At 30.3% G+C, this 14,660-nt stretch overlaps 1 protein-coding gene across 3 annotated transcripts in view; it reads right to left on the reverse strand.

The window, feature by feature from the left end:
• The window catches only part of rsh (Rap GTPase activating protein radish), a 175,237-nt gene that overhangs the window by 94,166 nt on the left and 66,411 nt on the right, over nt 1-14,660 (reverse strand). The gene's annotated exons all lie outside the window — the stretch shown is intronic.

Raw genomic sequence — 14,660 nt, forward strand, 5'->3', positions numbered from 1 at the left:
AAAACGCGAACTCACGTGTTAATGGATCGAACGAAAATGGAAGAAGAAATAATCTGGACGAAAAATGGAGGAAGAAAATGGAGGAGAAATATTCAGGGCCACATGCATGACAGATTTCAATTGAAAATGTTGTTCCTTTACTTTTAGAAATTCTGGTTTTATGTTTGCTAAGAGTTTCTATGATTTAGATTATTTATCCGAAAGATTATTATTGCGATTGAACGCTTCGAGGATAAAATAAAAGATTTCCAATTTGAAGAGAATGAGAATAAAGTTGAAATCTAAATCTAAGAAAAATTTATATAAGGATAAATTATATTTAAAAATATTACTTTTCCATTTACTATTAACTTGTCCTTCTAATTTAATTAAATCGTTCGTTAGAATAGAAATTTCATTTTGTCTGTTCTTCATCTTGATAAAAAAAAAATAAAGTGAATATAGTAACGAAGTACTTATAAAACATGTGAAATATTCATTTTAATTTTTCTTCACTATGACGTTCAATCGATAAGCCAGAATTAATTTCAAAAATTAAAACAACGATGAAGCAGACCTAATTAAAACTTGGTAATTGCATTATATTTAACTTCCTAAAATCAATGGAAAGCCAAGAAAAAAAAAAGAGGGAGAAGAATTAGCTTCTTGAATATGGTCTAGAACAATTTATTAAAGGATATAAAAGGAGAATAAAAATGAACACAAAATTATTGATCGACAGATATCGACGCAACTCTCTATATTCGTTATCAATCCTATCAATTATCGCAATTGATGCCTGATATAATTCGAACTACAATGGAATTACCACCAATTGAATCGCGCGTTTGGATCTATGATTGACAATATGCCAAGATGTTACAAGAGAAGAAGCTATCGAAATTGCTGATCTTAACCATTCTAACCAAACTAATTTAAATTTTAAAAAAATTATTAAAAATAATTCTTGGAATTCACAATTAATATTCACATTTGATATCTATTAAATCGACGATAAAAATACACATGATTTCTTCTTTTCCAAAATTTCAACCACCCTCCATATCCACAGAGATATCGAACCCTAACATAAAACAAAGAAAAAGAAAAATAAATTGCACGATCAAGTAACTTAACTTTCCAAATTATTTTTTCGCAATTACGCATAACTCAAAGAGGATCGAGCCTGATCAACCATCTAATCCCGCACAACATAACCGTAACTCTTTATCCACACGAGTTTCAACACGAGTCCTTCCACAGAAGCTACGAGGTGAATCAATTTCCACGCGTGTTCCTCCACCCACACCCCTGTAAGGGGAGCAGCAACCGAGTTTGTCGCGCGTGTAAGCTTAATTGGCCGTGTCGCATTGAATAACGAAATAATCTTTGACGAGGAAAAAGCCTCCGTTTAAATATTCCCCGCCATTTCGAGGTTTATTGGATTTCGCCATTGTCGAAATGTGCGGGGGGGGGGGGGAGAGAGAGATATTCTCGAATATTCGCGGAAAATCGGATGTGTGATGGATCTTGGTTGAAACGAGCGGGTAATAAAACGAAGCGTTGAAGCGGATTTATTACACGCCCGGCCGCTTATGGTTGTATCAAACGATCGAGACAAAGTGTAACGATGGCGCGGTGTTTCAGAGTGTCGTTCTAGAGTGATTTGCGGTGGCAAGTGTGGCACTTTGGAACGATCTCTGAAAATTATTACCTACGATTACAATTGCGGGTGAATTAGAGTTGATCGTAATTCCACCTCGTTGAAAAACAATTTTTTATTCGAATCGATTTTATCGAGGAACGTTTAACGAGATCTGGTTTAGTTTAGGCGAGGTGTGTGAATTTAGTGGAAAGATTCTTTGGTATATCGAGTTGGAAAATAATCACGTCATAGAACGGAGCGACAACACATCGCTGTTGAAGTAACTGCACACGAGCTGCACACGGGGAAAGGTAATTTCGTTTAATAGTCTCTTAAATCACGATATAATTAGATCTCGTACGAAATTGCTCGCATATTTTTGCGGTATCTGTTAAATGCACACGCCGTACCATCCATCGAGGCCATAAACAATTAGTCGCCATAATTCTTGTTCTTTGAACGCTGTTACACTATCGCTTCCAGACGATATTGTTCATCGGATATAATGGATGGATGCATTCGAGCCGGTCCATTTACGAACTCATTCAATTTCAGTAACACGCGACTTTACATTCGTTTGTACGGCTTGGGCATTTCGATCAATCGAGACTGGAATCTGGTCGGTAAGGAGCAGTGTTTCTCAATGTGTATCGTGAGAATAAAATTTAACTCGATTTGATGAAACACGTTTGATTATTTATTACAGATATTTATAAGTGGTTAATATTAGTGATATTTTTAAAATATTAAATTATGACAAATTGTGTTCAAAAATGTGTCTCGATTAATCCTTAATCTAATTGACTTTAAAATGTTTCGCTGAAGTAAAAGACATTGAGAAACACTGATATAAGGGAATGATTGCGATAAGTTGAAGTGAAGTTTCTAACGATTTTTAGATACTTAGAAATACGTCGATGAAACGATGTATGAAATCAAGAAAAAAAAATTTCTTATAGATATTGTAGAAAGGAAAATAAAATAATAACGAAAAAAAGAAAAACGTTAATATCTAGAAATCTAGATATTTTTTGAACCACGAATAAAATACGAATACGCGGAAAGTAATTTAGTTTCCGAGAAAAATTTCACGAACGAAAAATTGAAGTATATATTTTTTTAAGAAAAAAAAAAAAAAATCAGGAAATTCGTGAAACAAACGAAGATAAAAATTCCCTTCTTTAATATTTGTCTGATATTTTTCTCTGTCGCGTATCAATCAAACTTATAATTAATTACCTACTTTTCGAGGAAATACAGTTACAAAACTCGTTTATTCATTCACAGAATCTGCAAAACAGAAGAAGAAAATCTGATTGACGTTTGGATCGTTTCGTAAATAAAAAATTTACACGTTCAAAAATACCAACATGTAAATTTTTATCAACTTTTCCACGAATTTTATTTTTCGATTTATTCTGTCATTTTCTTCTTCATTTGCGAATGAAAAAAAGGAAACTGTGAAATATCGTTTCATTGAAATTAAATTCAAATCTCGCTCGAGATTTGTCTACGAACTGAAACTAATATCCCCCATCGATTTCATTCCGATTTTCTTTATTGATATTTATCGTAACAAGAGTATCCATCGTTGGATCGTTTAAATTTTAATATTTACAAAAACCGTATACAAACGTACGAAAGTTTCGAACGTTTTGTAATATATTTATATATTTTATTTATACATTTCTGTCGATTCAACCGCCCTTTAAACGAAAAATTTAATTGAAATTAAACGAGCAATCTTTCTCTTCTCCTCTTTTTAACATCTGTCCGTTCCGTATATTATGAGTATTTTACGACAATAAATTGCTCTTCTCATTGTGCTCGAACAAATATTGATACTCCACTTGAAATTTCTGTATAAAGAGGCTCGTGTTACTATTCAGCAATTTCTCCTCTTCTTACAGAACATATAATATTTTCGCGAAAATTTATAAAAATTGGGTTAACATCACCCCAAATACACTCCACGAAATTGATATTTCATTCCTCGATATTATATTATTATTTGCGTTCGATGAATTTTATCATTAGCTTTTCTTCGCTTCTCTTCGACACGACAAAAAATAGATCAAAATCTGTTCTTCCAATATCTTTCCAATATCGTTCAAAATAAAAATTATTCAAAGACAAACGTGATGTTTTTGAACGATACAGTACGAATTATCGAGCATCTCTCACGAACGCCCATTACAACACTCGAATCGAAATGGCGGGGAGATTAACGCGACCAGAAATCGGCCTTCGCGTAGCCCAACCGTTTCCACGTGTCGGAAGTCAATTAAGAGCGGGCGGAAATCGGCCGGAGCCGTGGTACAGGTGATTTTCCACGACTAGACGTGCCTCTCTCTGTAATTTGACCCCCTTGGCGTGCTTCAAATTCAAAGGGCGTCACCGATGTCTTGGAAAATTGATGAAAGTGGAGCGAAGCTAGACCATCCTCTCCATCCTTTTTCTGATTTACTTTATTTCGCGCTGTTCCATAGATTTCGAATTGATTAAATTACGGAAATTCGGTGGGATTCTATTGGATGGATATTGGATATTGGCTTTGTTTGTTCCTTGAGAAGCTTCGAGCAGATGTATTGGTTAACCGATGGAGAATATCTTTTTGAACATATTTTGAAAAAGAATAAATTTTTGAATACGAAATGGTTGATTTTGCATAAAACAATTGGAAAATTTAGCGATAGTTAATAAATATTTTTTACTTATTACGTGATTTTTAACGCATGTATTAAAATATTGCTCAAAAATTGTTCATGCAATAATTCTATCATTGTCATAAAATTCTTTATTATAGTTTTATAAAAAAAAAAAAAAATGCCAAAACAAGTATGTCCAAATGAAAATTCCATCTTCTTCCAACCGAAAGAAATCTCTCGTGGATTATTTTAATTAATTTATTCTCTACGTGGAAGTAATAAGAAATATTTCATCCATAATTTACCTTTGCTTTTAAATTGATTCATGATCTCAAACACGATGGATGAATTATTATCGATGACAGCTCGTTCATTAGTGGTCTCACGTACTCTAAAACCGCCAAACCACTTCCTGGGGTTTCCCAAACCAAACACGATTATTAGTATTTTACAGAAATATTGTATCGCGTTATAATATCACGTGATCAACGCGATTTAACGAATTGTATAAGAAATGCATGTAATAAAATATTATACGAATTATTAATTACACCGATTCTTAATTCTCTCTGGACGAAGCAATAATTATCGTAACGATAATTGCAAAATAAAAAATGTAAATTTCACACCTCTTCTTCGTTCCCTTCAATCATTAATTAATTAAAACAAAAATTATGAATTTTTAAAATTCACTAGTGCTATTATAAATTAGTATATTTAAATATATTAGATAGATATAAAAAAAATATAATTTTTAATCATTCCTTTTCTTCGAGAAAAGATCCCCATCGACTTTGTAATTCAAGTTACAGTTTAAGAAAGACTCGTAGGTATCGTTCGAAACTTCCTTATAAACTTCCCCTCGCGTTAATGGCATCTGAAAGCGAGGCGTTCCATCCAAGTAGCTTTAGAATCCGAGATGCTCACATATACAAGAGCTATCAAACGCTTGAACGAGCTTACACGAGCCATTCTGCGTATCTAAATTCAACGGTATCCCTTACGACCGCGCTCCATCCATGAAGATCCTATAAAAGAATTATTGAGAACCGTCTGTTCACGACTTTCCGCCTTCCATCAATCTTTTTATTGGTCAACGTCACACACGAACTGATTTTTTATGATATGTGTATCTCGCCAACGTACGGATTTTCCTGAGAAAAAAATATTGTTATTTTGTCAACCGCAAAAGCTTTACGATATGCAGATCGCCAAGATATTCTCCAAGTATAGATCAATTTTATTTTATTTTATTTTATCTCATTTAAAATTGTTAAATTGTTCCAATCGATGTTTATGGCACACGTTTCTCCTATGTTTTCCATATAACGTATTATTATACTATTGCAATATATATATTGTTTCAATATTCAAAAAAATCTATCTGGAAACAGATTAGGATCAGCTTAATCACAATTTTCTAAACGATCCTCCATCGTTCGCGACAAGCTTATCTAACAAGATCGTGTCCGCCAAAGACTTAACGAGTTGCAAGAACCTTTTTTCATCCCTATCAAACGATCTAGATCGATCGAGTCTAATTGAATCGGCTAGATGGCGCTGATATCGTACCAAACGTTCCTCCTTCAGTTTCTTTCAGAAGAAAAATAAATCGGTGAATGAAGCAAAAAAAAAAAAAGCTTCGTTGTTTTAATTTCAATCCATTTAACGATTCAAACGTATCGCGTAACAGAGAAGACGACCATTATTGAGGATAAATTCGAAAAAAGAGACTGGAAACTGGTTGTGGAATAGATATGCTTTTTTTAAACTTTGCTTCGTTGTTTTATTCTCTCTCTGCTTGCGACAGTGGATTGAATATCGGTGAGGCATTCGTTTCTATCTGTTTCGATATTTTTTTTTTTTTATTTATCAGAACTTCTCTTTGAATTTTTTTTTTTTTTAACTGTATATTTATCACTGCAAGATTTTTTACGATATTTTGAAATATTTAAAAATATTCCAAGTGAGAAGAAAACTTTTCAGAAAAGTTTTAGAATGTGACGTATACTTTTTCAAAACTTGAAACAGATTGTTCTGTTCTCTAGATTACATGCTGATACTTATAGTTTATGTAAAATTCATTAAGAGTTTGGTTCTATTTTAGAGATTGTTTGAAAAGGAAAGAATATTGAAATCTTAATAACATAGAAACTTTAAAGATTAACGGAGGCTGAATTGAATAATTTAAATTAAAAATATGAAATTTAACATCTTGTATGAAAAAGAAATATACAATAAAACGACATATAAATAAATTTTTAAAACGAATAATACAAGGAATCGTATATTTCAACCGTGTTGTTTTTAACCGTGTATACTAAAATTGAAGTAAAACATTTATGCTACGATGTAAATATTTTTACTACCCTCGCATTCTACCATTACATCGCTATTTTTATATAAAAAAAAAAAAAAAAAAAAAAAAACATGAACGTTTGTACTTTAAATCTATCGTACAAAATTAAATTGAAACAGAAGGTGTTTTCCAATATTCTCTATATTTGAATAAATATCGCATATGGCGTGGTTATGATAAAGAGGACGCTGGTTACACGACGTGACCGCAAAACTTTTAAACTTGATGCAATGCATGTTAAACATTCGATCAAATATCGGCAAATATTTCAATTAGTTGCACGAACGCCGATATCCAATATCGACTTTGGTCCGGTTATTATGGTTTCGTAAATTCTGCACACAAATGAGATAGTTCGTCGCGAGTTTTCGTCCATATCGAAAACTTAGTTGAGAAAAGGGTGTAATTTGAATGAAAAACGCATAGTTCTTCGTGGAGAGATTTTAAAAAACGAGGGCGACAAAATTTTTTAGAAATAATAAAATATATTTATATTATAATGTCGCACTCGTTTGTATTAAATATTAGACAAATTTTTGAATTATTATTACGCAGCAAAGAAAAGAGATATGAAATTTGTAAATAATATTTTTCAAAGCCTGCTAGTAATATTTTGCTATAGCAATAATTTTTTTCGAAAAATATAAAGTAATTTTCACTGTTATCTGCATGAAAATGTACTTTAGCAACGCGAAAGTAGGTGAGATATTCTTGATGAAAAAGGGAAAAGCATCAACTAAGTTAAGAGCAAGTCGAGCGTAAATGAAGCGTTTACTATGTCGTAAATTGCTTAATTTATCGCTACGAAATATCGCCAAAGAGTGGAAAAATTAAATAATATTATAATAATACAATCCCTGTTTCGTGTGAATATACCAATATTATATATATATATATCCTTATTTTTCTTAACGAATTGCATTATTACATCGATCATTTTTTTTTTCTTTCTCCATCAGATCCAATAATCTGGCATATTTGATAATCAAGCAATTTCGAAGTTCCTACCATGCCATTAGAATTCTACTGTAATGTTATAATGTTAAATCTATCCATCGATAAAATGTCCGTCAATTCACAAAAAAAGAAAAAAAGTATATAATTTTCTAGGATATTATTAATCCATTATCGATATAAATAAATGCAATAAGGACTTGAATTCATCGAAGCAACGACGATACAAAGTAATCTTATTTTGTGCGAGGAATCTCATTAATTTCCTGCCATATCGTTCAAAGTATATATAAACTATATCTGAAGCTTTGTTACGAGCCGTGAAACGTGTACACGCGTGTGTTATTCACGCTTTGCTATCGCGAATCGTTAAACGGATCCAAGAGAAAGAGAGAGAGAGAGAGAGAGAAAGGAATTCCTTTTGAGGATATTCAGACACGTGTAATTTGTGTTGCAAAATGTACACGTGCGTTGGAGGCGTAAGACACGCAAGATATAAGGAATTAAGGTCGACATGTGCTTTGATGAACCACGATTCTCCTTTAATTATCTACGTCTGTTTCAATTACAAAGCTGATTCGTTGTGGAAAGTAAAAATTTAGGATCGATTGTGTGAATTCTCACGACGAATTCGTTAGAATGATTTCTCATAGAAATTTCTCATAGAATGCAAGTACGCAAATTTATTTAAACATTATTATTATTTATTATATATTAAATTTGCTTTTCGATTTTTCCATAATTGTCAATCATTTTAATACACTTTAGAAAAATTTAATCTTCTCTTGATTCTATATTGTGATAATATTTAGAAAATTCTAGATAATAGATGGAATTCTCAACTTTTTCTTTCTCTCTCTATAAATTTTTCAATATATATCCTTTTTCTGCTTATGATCAGTAACGTAGAAATATCAATGCATTTATTTATTTGAGTTACAACGTATCACTAATATGTTACCAAATGTAGAGATGAAATTAATTTTACACATCATTTATTTTATGTTTCTGCACATCATTATATTTTACAACATTCGTTTCTTCCTTGTGTTTTTTCATCAATTTCTTTCTTTCCATTGGTACGAGGAAACAATAGGAAGAGAATGTTGAATTGAAAGGCAGTTGAATTTCAAGCCGTACGTCGAAAACTCATCGTTCGACGAACGATTGTCGATAATTGAAAAGATTCGTGAATAACCGAATTCGTAGATGAAAGATTCGTCGATAACTGTGTCTGCGATTTTTTGACAATACGACTGAGTAGATTGTAGAAAATATCAAAATTCGTGCATATTCGAATTTCCATTTGAGATAAGAGAAAGTGTTCTCTGAAAAATTTAACGATTCAATGAAACGTGTTTCCCTTTGTTAATTAAATTTAATTATCAATATCGATTGCTTGGCAATCTTGCTCTTCTACACCAATTACTGGTACATTTTCATCAGTTTACACCAAAGGATGTTGCTGTGTTAAGAAATGTGTTAAAATGACACTTGAATTTTATAAAAATAAAAAGAAAAATTCGAAATTTAAAATACAAAATTCTAATATTTCTTATTAAAAAAGATATTCTTCGAAGGATGTTAAAAATCAATATTTTATTCATAGCTCGAAAATGCTCAATACTTGAAAAATACCAAAGGAATACAAAAGAACAGTCGAGATATGAAAGCATCAACATATACTGTTGAAATATGAAGCAAGTAGTATTTGTCCATTTGAGACATGTTGAATTGTGCACCTATGTCATTCTTTGTGAGGAAGATTAATACATCCAATGATTTTTGAATTAATGTTAACCACGAATTATTTAATTTAATTTTAATTTTAATATTAAAATTCTGAATTTAATGATTAATTTATGTAAAATTTATGTGATATTTCTAATAAAGAAAAATATTAAAAATCTTTATGAGAAATTAATTTCAATTAGTTGTGAGTGATCGTAAATATTTTCGTTCGTTCATCTTCTTTAAAATTTTATTTTATTTTATTTTTTTTTTTTATTGGAAAAGAACCGATGATTTGATGATTTTACATTTCTTTTAAGCAAACACATCTTCGTAAAATCTATCTTGGAGGGAACCAGTTATTCCTAACTCTGTTTGCACAAAACGATCTCTTTCCTTTACCACAAATTTTATATATTTTTTCGCAACTGTGTTACGCGGGTTTTCCATTTTCCGTGTCGTTCGTCTCTTTTTAATCCATACACGCGTCCTCTTCAAGAAATTTCACCTACACAAACATCAAATTTCGTGGCTTTCAGAAGGAAAGAATTTTTTTTTAAAAAGTTTCATAAAATAGATTTCGATTATAATAATATAACGTTCAATTTTCTTTCAAAATTTGAAATTTGTGCAATACAGATTAAATTAATTTTTCAAATTTTTCTTCTTCTATTAGCATCACTGAGATATTTCTTAAATTTATGCAAACTTTTATATAAAATCAAGCAAATTAGCCAATTAAAAATTTAGATCAGATGTTAGATTTCTCACAAGACCCAGAACTTGGTGAACCTTAATACATCACGCAATTCGACCATTAAGAAACGTCGATGAATTTTAACATGCAAGAAATTTGCTTTCACCACTCGTTAAATAATTTTTCACAATAATTTATAAAATAACAATCTTAGATATTATCTAATAATATAACTTTTTTCTAAATAATAATAACAATACAAAATTGATTTGTTTTTAACTTTCAAAATTATGTTTTTAATTGAACGAAAATTATTTTTATCCTTTATCATCTTGAGAAAATTTCATCATCTCGATAGAAATCTTTGAAATTAATATTTAAAATTCTTTCGAGGTAATCGTAGAAGAAGATACGAAATTATCAGAATATTCACGGAATAATCAATTATTCCACGAGAGAGTTTCAGACAAAAACGTAATTCAGAATTGAAATTTGAAAACTAAGAACATACACGAAGGAAAATCTAATTATCATTAATAATTCTGATACGGCTAAGAAGAAAGATCGTTCTTTATTAAACGTCTACGTCAATCATCTTCGTAGAATTTTGCTAAGTATCTTAACTTTTGAAAAGATAAACTTTATTAAATTTCATTTCATCAATTTAATGTTCCTTGATACCTTTGGGTCCATTTTAATCATTTCTAAATAAATTCTTTCGACATTCTACTTTAAGAAAAAATTCAAGAGATTATATCTTCCAATATAATTATTTAATATACTTGAACCTAATTAATTAATATACAATTGTTATAATAAATGCAAATATTATCATATATATACCTCAACTATTACTATCACCTGGACAGTGATCACAATTAGAAATTAAAAACAGGGTGAAATAAAATTGCTGAAACACATCAAAACACGCTAATGAGAATTTTTATTCCCTCGCATTAACCCAATTGGATCTTTCTCTCTACGATATTATTACTGGACATAATGGTACGCGATAAAAACGAAAATATCGGTCAACAAGTGTTGCAGCTAAAAGGAACACGGATAAACCATTCGAGAGGGTTGAAAGACCATCGTGAACACACCTAGCAACCGAGCAACAACCGTGAACAATCATGTGCGGCCGACAAAGGGATCACCTGGTGTCACTCTCGTCGTCACAAAGAAAATTTTAACAGTCTGTCGATTATAGGAACGTGTTGATACACCGACCCTTTGTCTTTCGGCTCTACACTTCGTAGACGTCGATTCTATACGCGTGAAATCTCGTTAACGCATTCAATACAGGGATTTTCTATTCTATGAAACTGTTGTTGCTTGTGTCTTCCTCTGGGAAGTTTGTGAAAAGGAAACGAATCGATAATTGTGCAGAAATCGAACATCACTTTCGATAGTTTTGAAAAAATGACGAGTTTTTGTATTGAGATAAAAATAAAATTAGAATACGATTTTCAACAATTTTCTCGTGTTTTTAAAAATTACGAGTTTATTAATTTTATAATCGTGTGTTAATATGTGCATCATAATATTTTATTATTTTTTATATTCTTCTGAATACGAATGAAGTTGAGAATGTCTGGAATTTATTTAAAACACTACAAAAATTTTGAAAATAATCTGATAAAATTAATAATTTAATTTGATGTTAATCAGATATCGAATTAATACTGAACTCTCTTCTGTATAACTTATTGTTATAATTTTCGAGATATTTGAAAAGAAGTATTATTGTACATAGAATTTCATTATAGAATTTCGTAGTGAATGTCAATCACGAAATTTTTAACAGAATGACGGAGGACTAATTAAGTTCGAAATTGAATCACGATTGGACCACGTTTCGAAACCATGTATGTCAATCGATGTCCTCCTTTCATGATTCTCGACTGGGATGGAAAATTGTCTTTTCCTTTTTGCTCTGATACAACGTCAAAGTTATTAATAAATGGGATTGGACAGAAATTTGAATAGCCATTTTGAAAACAGGTACAAGATGAAAAGAAGGGAAAGAATACCTGTGATTTATTTTTATACAGAAACTTGGATATTTTGCTTCTATATTTCTACTAGAATAAATATTATTAATTCTAATTTAATTATTGTAATAATAAAAGCAACAATTCCATAATAATATGTATAATAATTCTATTAACCGTAAAATACAATAATTCTATAATAATTCCATTTAATATGATAATTCTATAATCGTTCTATGTGTACAATATAATAGTTCTATTATAATGAATTCTAATGTGAAATAACGTAAATATATATTCAATCATGTTGAACATAAATTTCATAATTCATATCCTCCTCGTAACAATAGAAATTATTTTTAACTCATGATTTGTCACTTTAATCACTTTGCTGCTGAGAACTCAAAATCTGATAGAAAAGTCTGAAGATTTCAAAAAAATGATCAAAAAGGAATAAAATAAAAATTAATCTCGTACTTTATTTAAAAATTCTTTTCAACGATTAAAAATAAAAAATTTCTGAAAAAAAATTTCAAACCACACTCTATCACTAGTTTAGTTAGATCAAATTCATTCCTTTTCAATCGAATAAGAGAAATCTGTAAGAAAACAATTTTAAAATTCATCTTATAATCCCAACGTCCCAAAACTCACTATTCCAGTCAGCAACGAATGCTAACAATGAAACCTCATTCCTCGTTTCTTTTAAAGAATTTTTCAATCACGATAAATCCAGTTTTCCACGACCAATCGCCAATTTTTTATTTCATACGTCTTCGATATACTCAAAATGATTCTTTAATAAATCCTCAAAGAAGGGGAAAAAAAAATTAGAGGGAGGATGTTGGGATAAAAGCGAAACGAGGTACATTTTTCCATCGAAGAAGTTGTTTTGCACTGACGTAAACAAACAGAGGCCCCACTTTTTGATTAATGTCTCCGAGGAGACAGAAAAAAAAAAAAGAAGTGCTCCGTGAAAGCTGCTCGCTGAGAAAAAAAGGGGGAGGAAATAATGGAGGAACAGGTGTGAAGGTTGCAGATTGATGAGGACTTGATGTTGAATAATGTTTCGAGCGTTGAAATGACGTTGAGATTTGTGAACAATCATCGAGATCGTTATAATCGTTTGATTTATAATTGAAGAATTATCATAAAATAGAGTAAAGGAAATTTTGATAAATTTAAATTTTTAAAAACGTAGCGATAATTAATTTATACTTTTGCGATTTGTTTCTTTTATTCCATAATCTATAAATTAAAAAGAAAAGAAAATATAATCAATATACGATTTTGAAAAAAAAAAGAAATTAATGAAAAATCTCAATTCTCGACGTACGATAAATTATTCCTTGAAACTAATTAACATTTCATATTGGAATATTTATACCGTGTAAATATTCCTTCGTGAATAAACGAATTCGTAAGAATATGAATTTTTATACATGTTAAAATAAACATGAATTTATGAATTCAATGAAAAAATTTAATCAAGATGAAATTGGCGAATAAAATACTGGAGATAAAATTGATTGGAAAGAAAAGAATATATAAACGTCTAAAATAAAAATGTAAAAGCAAAAAAAAAAAAAACAGAAAAAAAAAGAGAAAAATAATTAAAATTAAATATATTAACCTTCTGTGGATATTTTTTCAAATAGACAATTCGTTTTTTTATTGTGAAAAATCCGAAAAAATTCCGAAGAAATTTATCGAAATATGATTCCCACTTAAGATACAAATGATCGTTAAATGAAACGTTTAAAACGTTTTTTCGTTAAAAATAAAAACTCGTTTCGAAGAAATTTAACAGTGGAATTTCCTCTCGACCCTAAAAAACCCAAATTGTCTAAAGAAAATTAATCTTTAATGAGCTATTCTTGAATATTATATGCTAATACTCTCTCTCTCTCTCTCTCTCTCTTTCTCTCAGAAATTCGATTAAATGATACGATAAAAAGAAATGTTTCAATATTTATAAAACATCAATTTCTGTTTTCCTTCTTTTCCTTCTTTATCCATTCTTCATTATCAAATCAATTTTCGATGATATTTTTTTTAATTTACAATTTGTACATATATTTATACGATATTTTCCATAATTATATAAAGAAATTCCACGGGATTAATTTCTTCATATTGAATAACGTATCTCGATAATTCATAATTACTTCTGATCTAACATCGCTAAATTTCACTTTTCCGTAAATTTATTCTTACAATTCTTCCATAATTTTCCTGTTCTTTCAATTTCCTTCAAATTCAATTAAAAATCTGGCAAACGTTAACGAGACAACGGATAATCATTGATATCGTTGTTGATTATTTTTCACTGAAACCGATTTTATCAGCACAATTCGAACTTATTAATTAAGGATACAAATGGAGATTTCCGAGATGAATAAACAAATCTCCATGGCTCGTCGATAATTTACACCGATCGATCGTCAAATCTCGCTAACAAAAGTATCTGCATACCGTGCAGATTAAGTTTAGTTCCTCTCGATTATGGTAAAATCAAATCTGTTCGTGATTACCAAATTAGGGGAACGTTAACAATTACATCTGGAGAATCATTATTGGAAAAATAAGAGGCAACATCGACACAAGGAGGAAATTTAATGTTTCGTACGATGGAAAACACGAAGAACTTAAA

This window comes from Apis florea, unplaced genomic scaffold, assembly GCF_048593485.1.
Source record: "Apis florea isolate Af1SG1 unplaced genomic scaffold, ASM4859348v1 contig_20_pilon, whole genome shotgun sequence".
Taxonomy (NCBI): Eukaryota; Metazoa; Arthropoda; class Insecta; order Hymenoptera; family Apidae; genus Apis; species Apis florea.